The sequence below is a fragment of the Bactrocera tryoni genome, unplaced genomic scaffold (genome assembly GCF_016617805.1).
Source record: "Bactrocera tryoni isolate S06 unplaced genomic scaffold, CSIRO_BtryS06_freeze2 scaffold_7, whole genome shotgun sequence".
Classification (NCBI taxonomy): domain Eukaryota; kingdom Metazoa; phylum Arthropoda; class Insecta; order Diptera; family Tephritidae; genus Bactrocera; species Bactrocera tryoni.
Genome location: NW_024396366.1, coordinates 15,463,700 through 15,478,173, shown reverse-complemented (window position 1 = coordinate 15,478,173; position 14,474 = coordinate 15,463,700). Strand labels below are relative to the sequence as shown.

Below are 14,474 nucleotides of genomic sequence, written 5' to 3'. Positions count from 1 at the left end.
TCCTAATTATGGTTTGGTTATGCATGAAAGAAATATACAATAGATCGCCGATTGTTACCTCTTTCCTTGCTGCTGCGCAAATGTATGTTTGTATGCTTGTGTATTATTGAAGTTATACTTCTTTTTCTTTCGTTTGTCTTGCATGTCTGCGAATTCTCAACTATTTTGTGAGGCTTTTGCTTGAAATACTCTGCGTTGGCCTTTGAAAAATTAAGACTATACTTCACAGGATCATTTCTGTAGTTAGTCTTCATTTACATTTTTTTGGAAATCGACCCGCGATGACGAGGTATATCGTTTTATCTGACAGCGTGTGGTTTATGAACTTCATTTCTAATTTTGCCTTGTGGCATATTAGAAATGATGTTTCTTCGAAAATCGCTCGCTTACAACGGATAAAACGACTTCTGAGTGGTGATTTTAAAGAATAAATTCCAAGGTTTTACACAAAAATAATGCAGTCAATAAGTACAGTACGCTTATGTATGCTTGCGCATTTTTTTTATTTGTTTGTCTTTAATTTCTGCGAATTCTCAACTATTTTACGTGACTTTATTTCTTTCGTTTCTGTTTCATTTCTGCGAAGAAATGATCCTGAGAAGTATAGTCTTAACTTTTCAACGGCCAACGCAGAGTAATTCAAGCAGAAATTGAACAAGTTTCTGGTGTTTGTTCAAGAAAGAAATGAGAAAGGTGGCAACATAGGAGTTGCCGATTTATAATATTTGTCTAAAATATTTTTCCATGACAAAAATCTGCGTCGATATGTATTCATGCTCAGGGGCAAGGGAAGCGATGACAATCGGCGGCCATTCATTTATTTTTTTTTTTTCGGCACAGCTTGGATTTTCTACCGTCAGTTTCGGCCATTGGTTGACCGTGACAACGGAGATGCGTGCGGCACTTGCTATTATGAATGTATGCACATATGTAAGTGGCTCGCATTTGCTTTCGTAAACATACAGACAAATGTGCCAAAGAAATAATATATGTACATTAGAGTGGGTCGATTCCGGACTTTTTTCGATTCGGGGATTTCTAATAGTGCGGAAAAGTTGCCTTAGTACTTCCTGATTCCAATGCAACTTTTTGTTTTGAGATCGGATTGCATCTTCAAGCCTAACTCCGGCCTTGAAATTTCGGAAATTCGCCTAAAATCGTGAAATTGTCTACCAAGCGCCTGAAATACGCATCTTATGGCAAAATGTATAAAACAAAAGTTATTTGTCACGTCATTTGCTACCGAAATGGTATACGTGATCATGGCCGTAGGACGAACCGTTCCCAAGATACGAGCGAAAAGGCGGCGCGCCAGAGCGCAAGGTGAAAATTGTTGCAGCTCTCAGCTAACCTGTATTGGTCACCCAGAACCCACCGCGTGGAGGTGGCTGCTCTTCGGGTTCCTCCCAAGCCCAACCCAACCAACCAACCATATGTCAGGCTTGTTTTAGTCTGAATCTGTGTCAAATTTATTGATAAAATCAGATTTTGTACTAAACTTTGGCACTTGCTGCCTAGATTTCAGTGTAGAGCGTATAAAACGATCACGAGATTGGGGGCCAATAACTTTAGAAGATGTCTCTGTCACCAGTTTGACGGTTCTCTCGACTGCCACGGTGTGAGAGGGGTAATTCTCTAAATTTTCATACCTCTGCAGTGTCTCCCGACAGCTCTTTTATGAGTTCTTCGTTAGAAACTGAACAAAGAACTGATGGAACAGTCAAGGTAATAGTCTTCCAGTTAATCATATCGTAATAATTATTAGCTTTGAAATTCAGCTTTGGCACTTTATTACATCTAACCCTTCCATTTACAGTGTCAGACTCTGCTTCTCTGGCTGCCAGAAGACGGTCAAGGGCCAACTTTCTGACTTCTATCCTTTCGTCAGTCATCATTCTAAGGAGAATGTTTTCTGGAAGAGCAAAGAAAGCATTCTGTTGAATGGATGAATCGACAACCTTGCGCAGTTTAGCAGGTAAGTATCTCGACCTTTGAATTGCAGTATAGAGATGGCGCGAGCCATCTTTAATTGAACTGTTGAATCTAATTGAGAACCACAAAGGTAAGTAAACTGTAAGTATGTACTTGACCAAAATCTTTATTTCCTTTGTTAGTTTGTCAGTAGAAATGTATACTCTCAGAATTCTATTTGCACAGGTGAGCCAGCGAGATTTTATTAGAAATCCCGAATCGAAAAAAGTCCGTAATCGACTCACCCTAATGTACATATGCATGTGTCTATTGGTACAAATACGGAAATGATAACGAAATAATGCGAATATGCATGTTTCATGAAGATCATCAATTTTCTTTTAAGGAATAAAGTTCATTTGGCACATCTTCGCTTTGCAATGGTCGAAATAAATATAATTTATTTGAAATATTAATTTATTTAAAGATTAAAAAAAATAAATTAAAATAATGTTTCCTAATATTTCCCGATTTTGTAAAAAAAATTAAAATTTTTATCATTTTTCGGAAAAAATTATTCATTTGATACAAAATAATCACGCATATGTGACAATGGTTCATATAATACAATATATGTATATATATATAGTATTATATACAATATAAGCATGCATTTGTGACTTAAAGAATGCTTTTTTACATTCTCTGTGTTACTTTGTATATTTTCTTAAAAGCATTTCTGCTTATATATTCTCGCATTTATTTAGTCAATTTACATGTATTTCTGCCAGAGAACGGGCTCAATTCTGCTAAATAGCAGCGAATATGGTGAATTCCCTACTATTATTCTATCCGATCTGTTAGCCGCGCAATCGAACCGTCATACAGAATTCAATTTGCACCTTTTCTATACTTTTATGTTCTCTGGTCAGTCTTCATTTACTTTCTTTGCAAATCGACCCGCGATGACGAGGTGACTATTCACATGTGTGCGCATATGTATGTTTGTATGCTTGTGCATTATTGAAGTTATACTTCTTTTTCTTTTGTTTGTCTTTCATTTCTGTGAATTTCTCTATTTTGTGTGATTTTTGGTTGATTGGCTGCGTTAGCCGTTGAAAAGTTAAGACTTCACAGTGAATAGTGATTCAAATAACCAATAAACAATATAATAAGTGACAGTGATAATTTCTGCGAATTCTAAACTATTTTGTGTGATTTTTGGTTGATTGGCTGCGTTAGCCGTTGAAAAGTTAAGACTTCACAGGATCATTTCTGTAGACAATGTTTATTTACTAATTAATTCGTGTTCTATATAATATTGACGTACTATTTGTAGTATTAGTACACAATGAATAGTGATTGAAATAAACAATAAAATAAGTGACACGTGATAATACGCGGATTCCGGGTTATGTGATGGTAAGTTTCTCTTGAATATTTTAATTGTCCGTAATAGATGCACCTTGTGCATTAAACTTGTGCTCTCGAAACTATTATCAATTGGATTGGCAAAAATTTAATGTTTTGATTTTAAATTGATTTTACCGCGGGAAAAGACAGTGCAGCCCGTGCTTCAAGAGGAGGGAAAACGGCACAATATTATCGTGAATACCGAGCACGAAAGAAAGCAGAGCGGGAAAAGAAAAAATTGGAAATGATAGCTGGCAGTCAATCGAGGAAGAGGAAAACAGCTGCGGAATATCAGAGAGCGCGTAAAAAAGATTCACCGTCTGCTGTTCCATCAATGTCTGCGGGGACATCTATAACTACTGATGAATCAACGATCGTCAATTCACCGGTAACTGCTGGGCCTTCAACGCGTGTTGATGGATTACAAAATAGAGATGATTACGCTGCATATTCTCTTCCGCAACGAAGAGACAGAACTACTTTCCGAGGCAAAATTTCTTCACTTAGACTTTGCTTTATTGTGCATAATAAATTTATAAAATGTGAATTTAAGTTTTCTAGTTTTCTTTCATACAAAATGATATGCATTTCTTGGAATATCACTAAGAAGTATAACTTCATCCGCGCATAGGGACTGCTAATGGATTGGAAAAATAGATAATAGTGGTTCGCGAGTTATGTTAAACTACGTTTTTGCTAAAATGTTACAACTAAGCGAAAAAAACATCATACATATATACGGATCATTGTATAAATTATATGCCAAGTCGGTTGCGCATAGAAAATAAACGAATCTGTAAGCGTACGTTGCTTTACATTGAAATTAGCATTATTTTTCTCATTTAACACTGAAAATGCTCAGTTCTGCTATTTTCGTGGTGAAACATGCTTATAATTTGTCTGTGGAAAAGTTACGGTATCTGAAACGTGAACCTTCTCTATTATAAACGTTTTCTGTTTATAGAGAAGGTTCACGATGTCAAGAATTTAAGGATATTTAAATTTTGGGATGTTTACTGTTTGGGATGAGCGTGTTTCACCACAGAAAATGATTAGCGTGTTTCACCACTTAACATCAGGGGACACGAAAATAGCAGAATTGAGCATTTTCAGTATTAAAATGAGAAAAATTTTACTATTTCCGATGTTAAGGAATGTACGCTTTACAGATTCGCATATTTACAATGCGCAAACAGCTCTGCATATAATTTATTTACATACATACATATGTACATACGTATGTATATTTTCTATATACATATGTATTTTTTATATCAAAACACTACATATACGTACAAATTGAGCTATTTCATGATGAATTCCTTAAAATCTTTCGGAATATATAATAGTCATGTTTATATTGTTACCTAAATATTTAATTAATGTAATATATATACATATTTATTTGCAGGCCTTTAAAAGTTTTAATAACATGTTTATGTATGCAATTATGGGTGTATGTAAACACAACCTACGCAAAATGTTTGCAAATTTGTCCACACACAACTTTACAACATACATATATTGTTTCATGCAAAATCTCTGTTGACCCGGACATCCAATGGCCGAAGCTCACGTTTTGTCAAAGAGTCAATGTGCCGATAGACTGACGCGTCACAACATTGTGTTGTTGGTAGAAAATCCAAGCTGTGCTGAAAAAAAAATAAACGAATGGCCGCCGATTGTCACCGCTTCCCTCGCCGCTGAAACAGCTTCGCCTACAAACCAGCGTAGATATGTATGTTTGTGTGTGAGCTTGCATACATGTCGACGCAGATTTTTGCAAGCCGCGTAAAAATATTTTTTACATTCCTTGACAAATACAGTCAATCCCGATTATGTGCCACATCAGAGAAACAGATTTTTATAGTTTGTTAAAAATAAAAATGTGATATGGCAGATAAGCGAGTGCATATTCTTAATCGAGTGGTATTTAAAACAATAATTTCTATGTATTTTAAAAAACAAACCGTGAGATGCAGCAAGATATAGGCAGTTAAAAGGGATGATTTTCATTTAAGCGGAGTACTACTTAACCGGGATCCACTGTACACATAAATCAGGTAGCTAGGTAGGTAGGAGTGCAGCCTTATCGGGCTCAATTAGCACTTGATGTGCCATTTTGATACACTATTCGTAGAACCTCCTGTATCTGCTATGTTTCACCTTCTCTCTCAAACCATTTTGAGGTTTCGATGAAACTACTTATGTCTAATATGCTTTTAGTGGAAATCCATTCAAGGTTGGGATGCTTGATGGATTCCAGAAGTGTCTTGTGTCGGACCTGTGCTAGAGCTGGGCATTCGCAGAGAAAGTGGAAAATTATTTCCTTGTTCCCTGCTACTCCGCAGCCTCGGCAGATGTCGTTGTAGGACAGACCCATTTTGGACGCATGGTCCCCAAATGGCCAGTGCTCTGTTGTGGTAGCTGTTACTCTGAAGATGCTTTTTCTTGACCTATTTAATAAGTCGTTGGTTCTTTTCCTGTCATATGTTAGCCATAATTGTTTAGTTATGACGTATTTTGTAATGTTTTTCTACCTGCTATTTGCAACTTGTTGAAATTGTCTATTTATCTCTCCTTTGATCGATCCTAGCGGGCATGGTATTAGCTCCGCCTCGGATTCGTTGAGGAAAGCTCCTGCCTTTGCCAACTCATCTGCTTTTTCGTTACCGAAAATGTTCCTGTGGCCGGGAATCCAGATCAAGTCTAGTTGGAGCTTGTCTTTTATTAAGCGTAGTGCTCTCTTGCAGTTGTCAACTATACTAGAATTTGTCATGGGTGAAGACAAGGCCAGGAGCGCCGCCTGGCTATCCGTAAATATAGTTGCTTTATGTATATTCCCGTGGTTTTTCTAATAGATCTTCGCAGGCTTTTTCTATGCCTAGTACTTCTGCTTGGAAGATGTTAAATGAGTTCGGTAGACGTATAGGAGAGAGATATGCCTAGATCAGCGGAGAATACCCCCGTGCCTACTCTGCAGTGCATTTTGGACCCACTCGGTATAGACTGAGATGAAATCCTCCTTCTCTTATTGAACCTCTTCTCCATTTTCGTCTAGATGGTATCCTCGCCTGGAAGTGTCTATTTTAAATCCAGCTTGGGGAGACTGTAGTCTGATTTACTAATGGTGAGCTTGCTTAGGATTGCATTGTTTGTCTTTAATTTCTGCGAATTCTCAACTATTTTACGTGACTTTATTTCTTTCGTTTCTGTTTCATTTCTGCGAAGAAATGATCCTGAGAAGTATAGTCTTAACTTTTCAACGGCCAACGCAGAGTAATTCAACCAAAAGTCACACAAAGAAATATGCATACATATTTACGCTAGTTTGCTGGCTAAGCTGCTCTAGCAGCAAGGAAAGAGGTAACAATCGGCGATCCGTTGTATATTTCTTTCATACATAACCAAACCATAATTAGGACAACGCAATTCAAGTGTCAATGGTGGTGTTGGTGGTAAGCGTTTGAAAAGTTACGATGAGCACGTAGGTTCGAATCTCGACAGAATTTATTTTTAATTTTTGCCTTTTATTTTATGCAAAAGCTAAAAATCAGAAATTGAACAAGTTTCTGGTGTTTGTTCAAGAAAGAAATGAGAAAGGTGGCAACATAGGAGTTGCCGATTTATAATATTTGTCTAAAATATTTTTCCATGACAAAAATCTGCGTCGATATGTATTCATGCTCAGGGGCAAGGGAAGCGATGACAATCGGCGGCCATTCATTTATTTTTTTTTTCGGCACAGCTTGGATTTTCTACCGTCAGTTTCGGCCATTGGTTGACCGTGACAACGGAGAGCGTGCGGCACTTGCTATTATGAATGTATGCACATATGTAAGTGGCTCGCATTTGCTTTCGTAAACATACAGACAAATGTGCCAAAGAAATAATATATGTACATTAGAGTGGGTCGATTCCGAACTTTTTTCGATTCGGGATTTCTAATAGTGCGGAAAAGTTGCCTTAGTACTTCCTGATTCCAATGCAACTTTTTGTTTTGAGATCGGATTGCATCTTCAAGCCTAACTCCGGCCTTGAAATTTCGGAAATTTGTCTAAAATCGTGAAATTGTCTACCTAGTGCCTGAAATACGTATCTCATGGCAAAATGTATAAAACAAAAGTTATTTGTCACGTCATTTGCTACCGAAATGGTATATGTGATCATGACCGTAGGACGAACCGTTCTCGAGATACGAGCGAAAAGGCGGCGTGCCACAGCGCAAGGCAGAAAATTGTTGCAGCTCTCAGCTAACCTGTATTGAATCACCCAGAACCCACCGTGGAGGTGGCTGCTCTTCGGGTTCCTCCCAAGCCCAACCCAACCAACCAACCATATGTCAGGCTTGTTTTAGTCTGAATCTGTGTCAAATTTATTGATAAAATCAGATTTTGTACTAAACTTTTGGCACTTGCTGCCTAGATTTCAGTGTAGAGCGTATAAAAACGATCACGAGATTGCAATAATAACTTTAGAAGATGCCTCTGTCACCAGTTTGACGGTTCTCTCGACTGACTGCCACGGTGTGAGAGGGGAATTCACTAAATTTCCATACCTCTGCAGTGTCTCCCGACAGCTCTTTTTATGAGTTCTTCGTTAGAAACTGAACAAAGAACTGGTGGAACAGTCAAGGTAATAGTCTTCCAGTTAATCATATCGTAATAATTATTAGCTTTGAAATTCAGCTTTGGCACTTTATTACATCTAACCCTTCCATTTACAGTGTCAGACTCTGCTTCTCTGGCTGCCAGAAGACGGTCAAGGGCCAACTTTCTGACTTCTATCCGTTCGTCAGTGATCATACTAAGGAGAATGTTTTCTGGAAGAGCAAAGAAAGCATTCTGTTGAATGGAGGAATCGACAACCTTGCGCAGTTTAGCAGGTAAGTATCTCGACCTTTGAATTGCAGCATAGAGATGACGCGAGTCATCTTTGATTGAACTTTTGAATCTGATTGAGAACCACAAAGGTGAGTAAACTGTAAGTATGTACTTGACCAAAATCTTTATTTCCTTTGTTGGTTTGTCAGTAGAAATGTATAATCTCAGAATTCTATTTGCACAGATGAGCCAGCGAGATTTGCATATGTTACCTGGATGCATCGACGCTAAATCTGAGGAACATTGACCGGAAATAACAGCTTCTGATATTTTATAGAGATAAGCTTGGTCTGTGCTAAGTGGGGTCGGATTAATAACCTCAGAAGGTAATTGGCAGGATGGAAAACTTTCAAATTTGACAACAGGCAACTTCTCACAATCAGGGAGCAGTTTACCTATGTCGCCCGAGAATGTATTTGGACTCTTTGAGACACCATCTATCTGTTCGAAAAGAGCACGAAATGGAAGTTCGTTGAAATGTAGAAGACAAACTAACCCCACTGTAATGGCCTACCTATTCTTTTCTTCTAGTTTCCGAATATTCCACCTTTCCAACCTGTGTTCGTGTTGGTGCCATCAGCACCGACAACTTCTAGATGTTCCACATCAACTGAATTGTCTTGTAAATGTTGCCATATAGCTTGCGTCTCATCTCAGCTGACCCGGAAGGAGAGGTGACGTGGCCAAAGTAATGACAACCAGGTTCCGCTATAAGAGAAATATGTTCCTCTTTGACAGTGTCGCGGTAGTACTTTTCACCTTCGCTGACTTGTGTAAGTGTATTGTCTTTGCGGCCGTCAAAATACAGCCCATATACAGAGTCAATACTTTCGGTGTTTTGGAGCTTAACTCCAACACTTTTTTTGCCCGACTAATCTTGCATTTGTCAGTGACAAAACTCGCCTGGTCCTCTGTTATCAAACCTGTTTTTTGGCATCCAGAAAAGCAGATGAAACAATCAAGGCCGCTGCTCTATCACTTACTCCAAATCTTTGGGCAGCTAAAGCAGTGTGTTCTAATACTAGTGTGTTTTGTTTGGTTTTAGAGGATGGAAGAGAAAATTCATCATCAGCATCGTTTTTGGAAGAATCCATGTGCGACGCACCTACATTGTTGTCGTCTGTATGAGAGTCTGGCTGATCTGAATGGTCACGTGTTCTAGCTGATACTTTTCTGGTAAGTGTTGATGTTGAATGACGTTTTGAAAGCTTTTCTTTACGTTCATTTTTCTTTGTAATCTTTTTTGTTTCAGGTAGATCAACACTTCCAATGCGACCAATTCTTCTGGTTCTCTGGTCCAAGAGAAATGGTTGTTCATTGATAGGAACTTTCCTTTCCTTTGGACAAGTGCAAGAAGAAAAATAAATGCATTTACAAGCAGCGATGTCAAATAATTTTCCGGCAGAAGAGACAAAGTCGTCTCTTTTAGAGCTCAAACCTATTGGGTTCCTAAAAAACATTTGTTTAAGAGTCAGAAATTTCTTATGGTATGTGGTGAGCATTTGTACAACTCTGGTGTGTGAAACTATCGGAATAGATGACTTTTTGAAAGTATTTTCAACCTTTTTGCAACTATTTCTGTAACCTCTTTTACTCCTAGGTTCATAGTTGTCGCCTCGGAGTCGCCCTATACGAAATCTTTCAAACTGATAACACAAAAGAACATCCTGGTAAGTAGGTAACTGGGACTCAGAGAGATTGTACGGATATATGCCAAACACAGGACATTTCTGTCTAAATTTAAATTTAGATACAGACATTTTGAGTTCTGTGTTCTGTTGAGAGAATATAAGTGATAGCACTCGGCGAAATCAACGACAAGAGTGAAGGAACTCGATGAAAAAATATTTATGTGGAGACCAGTCCGAACGTGTCGTATGGCGCAGGGAAATGAATGTAAGTGATAGAACTCGGCGAAATCACCGACAAGAGTGAAGGAACTCGATGAAAAAATGTTTGTGTGGAGACCTATCCGAACGTGTTCTTTGGCGTAGGTGAATGAATGTGAGTGATAGCACTCGGCGAAATCAACGTCAAGAAGTGTGGTGGCAAGCCGATTTTCACCTTGCGCTGTGGCGCGCCGCATTTTCGCTCGTATCTCGGGAACGGTTCGTCCTACGACCATGACCATTTCGGTAGCAAATGACGTGACAAATAACTTTTGTTTTATACATTTTGCCATAAGATGCTTATTTCAGGCGCTAAGTAGACAATTTCACGATTTTAGGCGAATTTCCGAAATTTCAAGGCCGGAGTTGGGGTTGAAGATGCAATCCGATCTCAAAACAAAAAGTTGCATTGGAATGAGGAAGTACTAAGGCAACTTTTCCGCACTATTAGAAATCCCGAATCGAAAAAGTCCTGAATCGATAATGCGAATATGCATGTTTCATGAAGATCATCAATTTTCTTTTAAGGAATAAAGTTCATTTGGCACATCTTCACTTTGCAATGGTCGAAATAAATATAATTTATTTGAAATATTAATTTATTTAAAGATTAAAAAAAATAAATTAAAATAATGTTTCCTAATATTTCCCGATTTTGTAAAAAAAATTAAAATTTTTATCATTTTTCGGAAAAAATTATTCATTTGATACAAAATAATCTCGCATATGTGACAATGGTTCATATAATACAATATATGTATATATGTATATATAGTATTATATACAATATAAGCATGCATTTGTGACTCAAAGAATGCTTTTTTACATTCTCTGTGTTACTTTGTATATTTTCTTAAAAGCATTTCTGCTTATATATTCTCGCATTTATATAGTCAATTTACATGTATTTCTGCCAGAGAACGGGCTCAATTCTGCTAAATAGCAGCGAATATGGTGAATTCCCTACTATGATTCTATCCGATCTGTTAGCCGCGAACCGTCATACAGAATTCAATTTGCACCTTTTCTATACTTTTATGTTCTCTGGTCAGTCTTCATTTACTTTCTTTGCAAATCGACCCGCGATGACGAGGTGACTATTCACATGTGTGCGCATATGTATGTTTGTATGCTTGTGCATTATTGAAGTTATACTTCTTTTTCTTTTCGTTTGTCTTTCATTTCTGTGAATTTCTCTATTTTGTGTGATTTTTGGTTGATTGGCTGCGTTAGCCGTTGAAAAGTTAAGACTTCACAGTGAATAGTGATTCAAATAACCAATAAACAATATAATAAGTGACAGTGATAATTTCTGCGAATTCTAAACTATTTTGTGTGATTTTTGGTTGATTGGCTGCGTTAGCCGTTGAAAAGTTAAGACTTCACAGGATCATTTCTGTAGACAATGTTTATTTTACTAATTAATCTTCGTGTTCTATATAATATTGACGTACTATTTGTAGTATTAGGTACACAATGAATAGTGATTGTGGCCAAACAATAAAATAGAGTGACACGTGATAATACGCGGGATTCGGGTTATGTGATGGTAAGCTTTTCTTGAATATTTTAATTGTCCGTATTAGATGCACCTTGTGCATTAAACTTGTGCACCAGGTTCATTGTTATGAAACTGGATTTGGCAAAAATTTAATGCTTTTGATCTTGTATACTTGATTTCCACAAGTGGGAAAAGACAGTGCAGCCTGTGCTTCAAGAGGAGGGAAAACGGCACAATATTATCGTGAATACCGAGCACGAAAGAAAGCAGAGCGGGAAAGAAGAAATTGGAAATGATAGCTGGCAGTCAATCGGAGGGAAGAGGAAAAACAGCTGCGGAATATCAGAGAGCGCGTAAAAAAGATTCACCGTCTGCTGTTCCATACATCAATGTCTGCGGGGACATTCTATATCCATTGATGAATCAACGATCGTCAATTCAATGGTAACTGCTGGGCCTTCAACGCGTGCTGATGGATTACATAAATAGAGATGATTACGCTGCATATTCTCTTCCGCAAACGAAGAGACAGAACTAGCTTTCCGAGGCAAAATTTCTTCTACTTAGACTTTTGCTTTATTGTGCATAATAAATTTCATAAAATGTGAATTCTAAGTTTTCTAGTTTTCTTTCATACAAAATGATATGCATTTCTTGGAATATCACTAAGAAGTATAACTTCATCCGCGCGTAGGGACTGCTAATGGATTGGAAAAATAGATAATAGTGGTTCGCGAGTTATGTTAAACTACGTTTTGCTAAAATGTTACAACTAAGCGAAAAAAACATCATACATATATACGGATCATTGTATAAATTATATGCCAAGTCGGTTGCGCATAGAAAATAAACGAATCTGTAAGCGTACGTTGCTTTACATTGAAATTAGCATTATTTTTCTCATTTAACACTGAAAATGCTCAGTTCTGCTATTTTCGTGGTGAAACATGCTTATAATTTGTCTGTGGTGAGACTCCCTCGTCTGTGCCCCTTCGAAAAGTTACGGTATCTGAAACGTGAACCTTCTCTATTATAAACGTTTTCTGTTTATAGAGAAGGTTCACGATGTCAAGAATTTAAGGATATTTAAATTTTGGGATGTTTACTGTTTGGGATGAGCGTGTTTCACCACAGAAAATGATTAGCGTGTTTCACCACTTAACATCAGGGGACACGAAAATAGCAGAATTGAGCATTTTCAGTATTAAATGAGAAAAATTTTGCTATTTCCGATGTTAAGGAATGTACGCTTACAGATTCGCATATTTACAATGCGCAAACGGCTCTGCATATAATTTATTTACATACATACATATGTACATACGTATGTATATTTTCTATATACATATGTATTTTATATCAAAGCACACAAGCATATACGTACAAATTGAGCTATTTCATGATGAATTCCTTAAAATCTTTCGGAATATATAATAGTCATGTTTATGTTGTTACCTAAATATTTAATTAATGTAATATATATACATATTTATTTGCAGGCCTTTAAAAGTTTTAATAACATGTTTATGTATGCAATTATGGGTGTATGTAAACACAACCTACGCAAAATGTTTGCAAATTTGTCCACACACAACTTTACAACATACATATATTGTTTCATGCAAAATCTCTGTTGACCCGGACATCCAATGGCCGAAGCTCACGTTTTGTCAAAGAGTCAATGTGCCGACAGACTGACGCGTCACAACATTGTGTTGTTGGTAGAAAATCCAAGCTGTGCTGAAAAAAATAAACGAATGGCCGCCGATTGTCACCGCTTCCCTCGCCGCTGAAACAGCTTCGCCTACAAACCAGCGTAGATATGTATGTTTATGAGTGAGCTTGCATACATATCGACGCCGATTTTTGCAAGCCGCGTAACAATATGTTTTACATTCCTTGACAAATACAGTCAATCCCGGTTATGTGCCACAATCAAAGATACAGATTTTTGTAGTTTGTTAAAAATAAAAATATAATATGGCACATAAGCGAGTGCGTATACTTATTCGAGTGGTACTTAAAACAATAATTTCTATGTATTTCAAAACACAAACCGTGAGATACAGCAAGATATAGGCAGTTAAGAGGGATGATTTTCATTTAAGCGGAGTACTAATTAACCGGGATCCACTGTACACATAAATCAGGTAGCTAGGTAGGTAGGAGTGCAGCCTTATCGGGCTCAATTAGCACTTGATGTGCCATTTTGATACACTATTCGTAGAACCTCCTGTATCTGCTATGTTTCACCTTCTCTCTCAAACCATTTTGCGGTTTCGATGAAACTACTTATGTCTAATATGCTTTTAGTGGAAATCCATTCAAGGTTGGGTGCTTGATGGATTCCAAGTGTCTTGTGTCGGACCTGTGCTAGAGCTGGGCATTCGCAGAGAAAGTGGAAAATTATTTCCTTGTTCCCTGCTACTCCGCAGCCTCGGCAGATGTCGTTGTAGGACAGACCCATTTTGGACGCATGGTCCCCAAATGGCCAGTGCTCTGTTGTGGTAGCTGTTACTCTGAAGATGCTTTTTCTTGACCTATTTAATAAGTCGTTGGTTCTTTTCCTGTCATATGTTAGCCATAATTGTTTAGTTATGACGTATTTTGTAATGTTTTTCTACCTGCTATTTGCAACTTGTTGAAATTGTCTATTTATCTCTCCTTTGATCGATCCCTGGCGGGCATGGTATTAGCTCCGCCTCGGATTCGTTGAGGAAAGCTCCTGCCTTTGCCAACTCGTCTGCTTTTTCGTTACCGAAAATGTTCCTGTGGCCGGGAATCCAGATCAAGTCTAGTTAGACTTGTCTTTTATTAAGCGTAGTGCTCTCTTGCAGTTATCAGCTATACTACAATTTGTCATGGGTGAAGACAAGG

The 14,474-nt window shown here is 37.7% G+C and overlaps 1 non-coding gene across 1 annotated transcript; it reads left to right on the top strand.

Annotated features, from left to right (window-relative positions):
- The first annotated feature begins 212 nt into the window (after window positions 1-212).
- LOC120781867 lies at window positions 213-416 on the top strand. Its single transcript, XR_005706165.1, has one exon. It is a non-coding gene; the product is annotated as a small nucleolar RNA U3 (small nucleolar RNA).
- Window positions 417-14,474: the final 14,058 nt, after the last annotated feature.